At 42.5% G+C, this 9,743-nt stretch overlaps 1 long non-coding RNA gene across 3 annotated transcripts; it reads right to left on the reverse strand.

Moving 5' to 3' along the window:
- Positions 1 to 202: 202 nt before the first annotated feature.
- Positions 203 to 3,783, reverse strand: LOC119354729. 3 transcript variants are annotated; one of them, XR_005171191.1, is made up of 6 exons: positions 3,328 to 3,783; positions 3,020 to 3,245; positions 2,779 to 2,894; positions 2,155 to 2,484; positions 734 to 823; positions 203 to 488 (listed from the first exon to the last, which is right to left on the reverse strand). It is a non-coding gene; the product is annotated as an uncharacterized LOC119354729 (long non-coding RNA). The 3 variants fall into 3 exon arrangements; XR_005171190.1 differs by having other exon boundaries at positions 2,160 to 2,894; XR_005171189.1 differs by having other exon boundaries at positions 2,155 to 2,894.
- Positions 3,784 to 9,743: the final 5,960 nt, after the last annotated feature.

Here is a 9,743-nt window from a genome sequence, read left to right on the forward strand (position 1 = left end):
GTGGCTTTCATTTTTCGGACGTGGCCTTTTTATCTTATTTTTGGGCCATGGCCTTTTTATCTCAACAGTTTGTTTTTTATATGTATCATGGGTCCACTAGTTAGATGGATCACAGTTATCATGTTCTAATAAGTGGGTCCAAGTTGTCAAGTGTAAGTGGGTCCAACTTGTCAGGGCCATATTCCTCATTTCATTTTGACAGTAAATAAATAACCAATATTATTGGCACCAAGAAAAAACACATATAACACTTCAAATAACAACAACCAGATTCAGTATAGAGCCAGATTCTGTATGGAGCTCCTACTCTACAAATAACACGCAATACAATGGTGCTCCTGCTCTACAAATAACTCTACAAGTGGAGTAACTAATTTACAAGCTCCACAAGCACTATATTCTTCAGGATGGAGCTCCTTCGATAGCATTACAAACAGGCAAATGCACCTGCTCCTGCTCATAGTCGGGGCTGAGCTAATATGGTCGCCCTGTTACATGAATTAGCAAAGAAGAATCAGAAAACTGGAGCCAATATATTATGAAGAGGCCATTCAATAAAAAGGACAAGTTCTTCAGAATGATAACACAAATTCAGCTAGTACAATGCTTTTAGAAATTACAAAAAATAACGATTACTACATGGCAGATGATCATGAAGAGTATAAACACATCTTAAATCCTACTTGTAAAAACAGAATACATTAGTGCATGGGAGTTCAGGCAGAAAACATACTGCCACAGTGTGCCCCTGGTTAGCCCGAATCAGCACCTCGCCATACTCCTCCAACAGACTGAACCTCTACTTGTTGTCTCCCCTGACCGCCTACATGTGAGAAGGCAATTTTTTTTACTTAAAGCATCTTATAATTCACAACAAGTTCGAGACTGACCCAATTAATTTTACAGCATATAGAGATTTCACAATCAACGTTCATGGTGCTAGGCTACTAGCTATCAAGATGAAAACAACATGTAGTAGATACATTGTACAAACAGGAATTCAGCTGAAATCCTAGGTCACAAACCCGCAACATCGCATTAACACTGCATGTGCAATGATTTGGCTAACAAGTGCAAACAACATGAAACACATACTGTAGCACAACTAAGAAAAGCACAGGCCATCGCAATAATATAACCAGTCAAGGGGTGCTCTAAGCAAGCATAGTTGCACATGCAAATTCAACTGTCTAGTTAAATGCTTTATAGGTCTTCTAAATTGCTCGACAGATAAAAACAGCGCAAAATACTTCATGAAAGCACGAAATCATTACATTGTACTAGTACTGAAACAGAAACAGGAACAAATCGAGCATCGGCTCCAACGCAGATCGGGAAAATAGAAATACAGTATCAAAAATAAACTACTAGAATACATAGAAATTCCATGCAGATGAGTAATTCCATAATACGGTTTCTTTTTTTGAAGAGTTGCATATCACAATAAAAACAGATACAATGTTTAATTGCCCGAGGCCAGAACAATATAGTAAAGAACACAGAACATACAAGGCATGCATACATTATTAATTAAAAGAGAGGATCTATCAATAAGGATGAGTAAACCCATGCATTCCTTACATATGAGAGCATTAGAATACAGTTAACAAATGCACTTTCACCGTCAAATATGAAGTAATACAACTAATCGTAGTTCAAATGGTTGGGATGTAACTCATATCTCTACACAGGTCACATACTAGCACAGATCTTAAACGAGCTGAGTTAAGGAAAAATTAATGACTGAAATAATTCTAACAGCAAGCTGGTTATGCAGTGCAGCCTTCCAGTTACCATTGCATACACAACTAATAATGTTACCATCAAACTTCCACATAATTGACAAGTCAAACATGCTGATGGACAACAGAATTTAGCTCATACAATGCAAAACTACTGCACACAAAACCACAGTTTGGATCTATCTAGCAAACCATTTTAAGAACAAATCACATCAAGACATGGACAGTAAAGGCAATCATTTTAGAAGGCTTGGACTGCATATACAAGTTGATCATGGAACTAACACAGTTTAGCTTATGCAGTTCAAGAATTATACTCCCTCCGTCCCAAAATAAGTGACTCAACTTTGTACTAACTTTGTACTAAAGCTAGTACAAAGTTGAGTCACTTATTTTGGGACGGAGGGAGTACTTGACATTGGAATGCTAGCACGTGGAAATTGGAAGAACTGAAACTGCATCCACTGGGCAGAACCATCTGTGCATGGCTGTTGCAGCGGAAAAAGACTGCCTGAGTCAACCTATTATTTTTCTTCGGATGAGGATGATCTACAAAAATGAGTAAGATATTATTGGCATCAGCTAAACTAGCAGTAGTGCATCTAACTGAGATACGGAGAAAGACATGTAAAGGCTGAGACAAAGTAGCTACTGGCCTGCTACATCAAGGAATTCCTCTCTATCTCTCTGCTTGCATGTTTTCAAGCACACGAGGGAAAACTAACAAGCTACCAGTACAAACCTAATAAATAACAAACAGAGGAATTAGAACTAGAGCATGGACCAGTAGATCAACACGAGGAGGCAGATTCGACCAAATCCACATAAACACATCCATACACATACCAGGATAACTGGATAGTGGCCAATTGGTTAGATCAGGAGCAACAGTACATATTTCCCTAAACTTAACATTACCATAGTGTGTAAATCATGCCACTGGTCAGAGCACAACACCACAATCACAAGTCCAAGGCCACCAGATGATTAGCAGTCGCTCGACTAATCGACTATTCACTATTGGAGTAATGATTACCAAGTTATCTGTCACATCTTGCTGTTGGCAACATCACACAAGAATAGGAGCGTCATCGTCCACCTCGCCCTTGAGGTCAAGCAGCTCGAAGATGAGGCTCCACGTCGCGTGCACAGCTACAAATTAACGCATGCATATGGATCAGTCAGTACAGGAACGCCCCAACCAAAAGCGGAATGGGAGGATCAGAGTAAGCAAGAGCAGGTGGAGGATGTGTGCGGGGAGGGGGGAATGTCAGTACCTGGAACCAGACGAAGAAGGTGGAAGACGGCTGCGTGAGAATCCTCTCGGTGCCGTTGCCCCTCCTAGTGAGTGCAGATCCGGGGCCTCACTTGGTCACGGCCAGATGTGACCCTTGTCGAGGACATGGCCGACAGCCGCGAGGACAAGCCAGATGTAGCTCGTCGTGGATCCGGGAGGGCCGCTGTGTCACCTGCTCGATCCGGGAGCGCCGGTGGTGCATGCACCTGCGTGAGGAGGGAAGACACAGCACGTAAGGTAGAGGAAGGGAGGCCGAGGGGAGAACAACAAATCGACAAATTGCCTTACCTATCCGAGCAGCAGAAGCACGCGTCAATGGCGTCGTCGGCCGAACGGAAGCAGACGTGGGGATGCAGCCAACTCGCCATGGAGATGGAGCACCAGGTCCAACCCATGGGCGGATCTGGAAGCCAACACCATGGAGGAGATGAGCTCTAGGCCTAGCCCCTGGGCGGATCTGGGAGCCACTGCCATGGAGATGGAGCTCCAGGTCCACGCCCTTGGCGGATCTCGGAGCTGCCGCCTGACCTGCTCGGCTGACTTGCTCGCACGTAGGGTACAGGGCGGTGGCCGGGGAAGGATCGACGGCGGTGGGGGTGAGAGGAGGAGGAGGAGAGGCATCCCGAGCGAGTGCTAGGCAGGGGCGGCGGTGCTGCGGGTCTCTCGTGCGTTGGGGAGAGAGGAGATCGTGCAGGACGGGTCAAAGGAAAGAAAGAAAGGGAGGCGGGGGTGTAGAAGGAAAAATGCCAAGGTGAGGGTAGATGGAGCTAGGGTTTCTTTTCGTGTGAGAGAGATGGATTTTTTTCTTTGGTAATAGGAGATGGAAAGGCAGCCAACCAATGGCATGCGAGTGCACGGATCCATCCCCAAGATCAAATCCTGGCCATCCACTTCTCTCGCATCCAACGGTCCAAAACTCTCCCCTCGTCCAACACTCCTCTCTTTTTATTTTTCTCTTCTTTTTGATTCAATCGGTTTTCTCTTTGCCTCTCTCTTTGCGGGCAATAGCGGGCAGAAATCTCGGGGCTTGGCGCGGGTGAAATCGAACCAAAAATTCTGTGTTGGGGTGAGTCGCGGTCACGAAGGAGGACGTGAAGGATATAGGCGGGGGTGATAATGGACGTGGCGGTTTTGCGCGGTGGTGACGGATGCATGTGGTGACTCGCGAGCAATGGTGCGGGAGGGCCGCACCCGTGTGCCTAAGGAATTTTCATTTTCTTTGGACGAAAAATTCAATTTCTATTTTCCGAATGCCCAAAATGAGATTTTTTTTTTGCGAAGGACCTACCAAACAATTGTTGCAAAATTAGACCAAATCATTTTTCTAAATTACTAGGCCATATTTAATGCACAATTGACCAAATGGTTGGGTGTAAAAAGTTTTGATCCACCTCTGGTGAAAAAGACAAATTTCTATCGATTCAGTTGGAAGCGGGTCAAATTTGAACTGCGGTTGCCTCATAGTCTGCTATTTATTTTTCCCAAAAATCATTTCTAGGTACAAAAGTATCTATTTAATCAGAGAAACACCAAAAAAATTCCAAGATTCAACCACTAGCTAGGAACGGTCATTCCCGCCGTTTTGACCGCATTTTGAAATGGGCATAAAGAATTAAAAAAATAAAAAATTGGAAAACCTTCGCATTGTGTCATTATATGTGACCAAGTTTGCAGGAAAAATAATAAACTAGTAATACGGCAATTATTTTTAAAAAGTGTTCTCAGCAATGAGCTATCATGCGTGAAGATTCATGGCTTTCAAACCAAATGATCAATCTTATGGCCACATTCATAGCATAGTTTGTTCAAATGATCTCATATTATGCACAAGGGTGCATAATGGAATTCCAAACAATATTGCCTAAGGGAGTTTTTATTTTCTTTGCATGGAAAATTCATTTTCCATTTTCTGAGTGCCCGAAATGAGTTTTTTTGTGAAGGACCTACCATATATTTGTTGCAAAATTGGACCAAAGCAATTTTGTAAAATACTAGGCCATATTTAATGCACAATTGACCAAATGGTTGGGTGTCAAAAGTTTTTATCCACCTCTGGTGAAAAAGACAAATTCTCGCCGATTCAGCGGGAACCGGGTCAAATTTGAACTGTAGCTACCTCATAGTTTGCTCTTTATTTTTTCCAAAAATCATTTATAGGTACATAAGTATATATTTAATCAGAGAAACATCAAAAAAATTCCAAGATTCAACCATTAGCTAGGAACGGTCAAGCCCGCCATTTTGACCACATTTTGAAACGGGCATAAAAAATTCAAAAAAAATCAAAAATTGGAAAACCTTCGCATTGTGTCATTATATGTGACCAAGTTTCCAAGAAAAATAATAAACTTGTAATACAGCAATTATTTTAAAAAAAGTTTCTCAGAAATGAGTTATCGTGCGTGAAGATTCATGGCTTTCAAGCCAAATGATCAATCTTATGGCCACATTCATGGCCTAGTTTGTTCAAATGATCTCATATTGTGCACAAGGGTGCATATTGGAATTCCAAACAATGTTGCCTAAGGGAGTTTTTATTTTCTTTGCACGGAAAATTCATTTTCCATTTTCCGAGTGCCTGAAATGAGTTTTTTTTTGTGAAGGACCTACCATATATTTGTTGCAAAATTGGACCAAATCAATTTTCTAAAATACTAGGACATATTTAATGCACAATTGACAAAATGATTGGGTGTCAAAAGTTTTTATCCACCTCTGGTGAAAAAGACAAATTCCCGCCGATTCAGCAGGAACCGGGTCAAATTTGAACTGCAACTGCCTCATAGTTTGCTCTTTATTTTTTCCAAAAATCATTTCTAGGTACGTAATTATCTATTTAATCAGAGAAACATCAAAAAAATTCCAATCTTATGGCCACATTCATGGCATAGTTTGTTCAAATGATCCCATATTGTGCACAAGGGTGCATATTGGAATTCCAAACAATGTTGCCTAAGGGAGCTTTTATTTTCTTTGCATGAAAAATTAATTTTTCATTTTCCGAGTGCCCGAAATGAGTTTTTTTTGAAGGACCTACCATATATTTGTTGCAAAATTGGACCAAATCAATTTTCTTAAATACTAGGCCATATTTAATGCATAATTGACAAAATGGTTGCGTGATCACCATGTGACCGTGGCATTGCCATGCGTTCTGGTCAACCTAGGCATGTCTAGTAGGTTGGGCACTCTCCAGCTAGATGCTAGGAAGAAAATAACAACAGAAGAATCTCATGAGGAGACCGAACTACGCTCAAACATGAATTAGCAGCCAAGTGTTTGATAAGCGGTACGGGAAATTCACAAGGCCAATGGGCCTAAGTTTTGGCTGAGGTTGATCATCTACTAGGGAGACTGTTTTGGCAAATTTTTAGCTCAAATGGATGAGTTTGGATGGCACTGGCTTTGCAAAGTACCACATCGGGCAGAAATATGGATGTTGAATCTGGGCTCAAATGGTAAGTGGATTGAGCTAAAATTTTGTGGAGTATGGTAATTTGAGCATATTAAAGCACTGTAAAAAATTTATACCATTTGGATAATCCCAGCTTGTACTTCCTTCACAAAGCTTCTCACTGGGTAGAAACTTTAGAAATTTGCTGAGGAAGATTTAATAGGAAAATTGAGCTGAATATTGGAATGTGGCAATTGTTTTTATATGTAAGATGGCACAAAAAGTTTGAGGACAATAGGAGGTGTCTAGATAGCACTTCCTATGCAATGTGCCAATTTGGACAGAAAATAGAAAATGAAGTTGGGCTTACATAGATGATTGGATTATGCTGAAATTTGGTGTAGGGGGTTTCTATAGTCAGGGTAATGCCCTCACAAATTTTCAGCAATTATAAAGAAATATAAAATGTAGTTGCTTCACAAACTAAAAATATTACCAGGAACAAATATTCGATGGTGAGCACACATGTATTGTTAGATAGAGCTAAACTTTTGTGTAGAGATATGAATTTGGCATATAGAATTTGTGGCAAAAATTAAACTCATTACGATATTTCTATCTTGTACTTCCTTCACAATGCTTCTAGGTGGACAAAAACTTTGGAAATTTGCTGAGGAAGATTTACTGGGAAAATGGAGCTGAATTTTGTCATGTGCCAATGATTTGGATAGGAAAGAGTGCCCAAAAATTTTGAGGGCAATCAAGAATATATAAATAGTACTTCCTTCACAAAGTGATGTTCTGAACAGAATAGGAAAATAAATATTGTTGAATTATTTTTGAACTAGGCAATGAAGTATTTTTACATATTTGATGAAGATATGACCCAAAGAATTTATGAGGATTTTTTGGGAATTTTGGAAATGACAGAAATATAGGTTGCTTCACAACCTAGGGCAAAAATTGACACATGGACATGACACATAGGCAAAACTGATGAGGTGGCGCCTAGTCATAGCAATCCACCACAATTTACAAGGCTATGACCATCTATATTGGTCATGATCAGCTAGAAATAAGGCAGCGGACCAGTGTTGTCTGCTTTATGACCATTTCGTGTAAGGAAATTACGACCTTTCTGACCAAAATGGTCGATATAGTTTAGGGTTTGGAGCCCCCCGAATAGATTTTGACCAATTGGTCTCAAATGGTCATAGATTTATGACCAATTCTTCCAGGGTCACTGACAGAAGGTCAAAAGTTGACATATTTCTTCTAGTGTAAAGGTTGCTAAGTTTTTGCTAAGTGTGGAATAACAAGTTTCTACCGAAGTACCTATGATTGTGGATCTACAGATGGTTCGAAAAAGGAAAATAATTGCTAAACCTAATGGTAGCGGCGGAAGTATTGACGAACTGTTTGTTGATCCTACAAGAGATATAGTATGTTTAGATGCAAGGTCAATCTTGAATTTACTACCGTAGCATTACTATGAGCATCTCTAAGAAAGTATGAAGATCTAACTCAAGATATGATGAACAAGTACGGATGAACACCGACAAACTCTATGAACTCAGACGAGGTAATGTGAATCCGAGAAGGGGAGATCTGGGTACCTGGTTGTGGTAGCAGAAGGCGGAGATGCATCGCTGAACTCCAGCGAACACGGGGCGGCGCTATGGTCCTGGGCGAGGCGGCCGATGAAGGTCGACGGGCGCGGCGGAGCTCTGGTCGTGGGGGGCTTCGAGAAGAAGAAGAAGCAAAGGGGACGAGGTAAAAATTAAAAGGGGGACCCTCCGTATATATTTATAAGGCAAGAGACCCGAAGGTAAATGGCAGGCGCAAAACACGAGGAGGTGCAGTAACTTTTGGAGCTGAAGATGCCTCGATTTTCGGGATAATTGGATATGCACAAAGATTCGTTATGACAACATCATGGATTTCTAGGGTTTCCAAATATGACGTCAGCAATAAGGTGTGGAAAATAGATAAGTGTTAAAAGTTATAAGAAGGCGTTAGATGACCCAAACAAGGTAGATGCCACACCAGAAGATAATCCGCCAGGTTGAAGGTGATGTCAGCATTTCATATGGTGGGTAATAAAGTTTTTTCAAACCGAGATTGTGAGACCTAGAGGTACGACTCGGCAGACTAATGGAATGAAGGTTGACATGAATGAATTCAAATCAATCTGGGGCCTAATGTTGGGGATATGACCCCGTGATATAGCCCATCGTATAAAGTTTGGTTCATATCACTGGTGACTCTTGGAGCTAAACCTCAGATGGCCAGAGCGATCAAGACGCAATACTGAAAGGGCGGTGTCGGCGTCCTAGGAACGGGGGTACCCAGACTTTCCTACCTGCGGCCAACGACGTGGCTTCATCGACGGCCCGATACGGCCTAGCTTCAGCATCAACAACTCAAGACCCTCGTGAGGGGCCATGCCGCAAGAGGAGGACGACACCAAGACCTCCATGAGGAGCGGCCTCCTCAGGCTGGCTCCCGAGGAGCGGAGATTTCTATGCGAGCTTCACCTCATGAGGTTCGGATGACGTGAGCCATGACGACCAAGGCCAGGTGGGCGCCAGCGGGCGCCGTGTACCAGTTTCCTCTTTGGTGCTAAGGAGGAAAGCGCGGACGCGGAGAACCGAGGAATCAACCAAAGGTTTCCATTCCAGTGCAACAAGATCAAGACCGCCATGACAGCAGGACGAAGGTCATCGCCGAGCCCACCGCGGCATCACGACCAAAGGCTTTTGCAGGCGGAGACTACTTGTGTCAGGATAGCATGTACAAGTTGTCTCCCTTCGAATTTGTCCGTTGTGGGAACCCTTCCCGCCTTCATTTTGGGAAGAGGACCAGCACTACAAAAAAAAGACACATCCATGACATTTTGGGCCGAACAAATTTTTTTTCCTGTCATACTTATGACACTTCTATGACGATAATTGTGACAAAACCTGGTATCATCATAGATGTGGTGGGGTCCTACTTCTATGACAGAAAATCATGATAGAAAATGGGCTTTTGTCTTGGACGGGTCGGAGACGCAACTGCATAACATTCTTTGGGTCGTCCATGATGGAAAAATCGTGGTAGAAGCGAGGGCGAGGAAAATATCGGGGTGTTCCCGGTTACGGTGGGTGGTCGGGGCCGAGCGATGCGCGTTTCTCTCGTACATGCATGCGCATGGGTGTGAGGCGTTGGGCTCTAACTGAAACCGAGCGAGGCGTTGGGCTCTAACTGAACCCGAGCGATTGCACTGCAGGCTACGCGTTACTAAACCCGAGCAATCGACCGATGGCTG

Source organism: Triticum dicoccoides, chromosome 2A (assembly GCF_002162155.2).
Source record: "Triticum dicoccoides isolate Atlit2015 ecotype Zavitan chromosome 2A, WEW_v2.0, whole genome shotgun sequence".
Classification (NCBI taxonomy): domain Eukaryota; kingdom Viridiplantae; phylum Streptophyta; class Magnoliopsida; order Poales; family Poaceae; genus Triticum; species Triticum dicoccoides.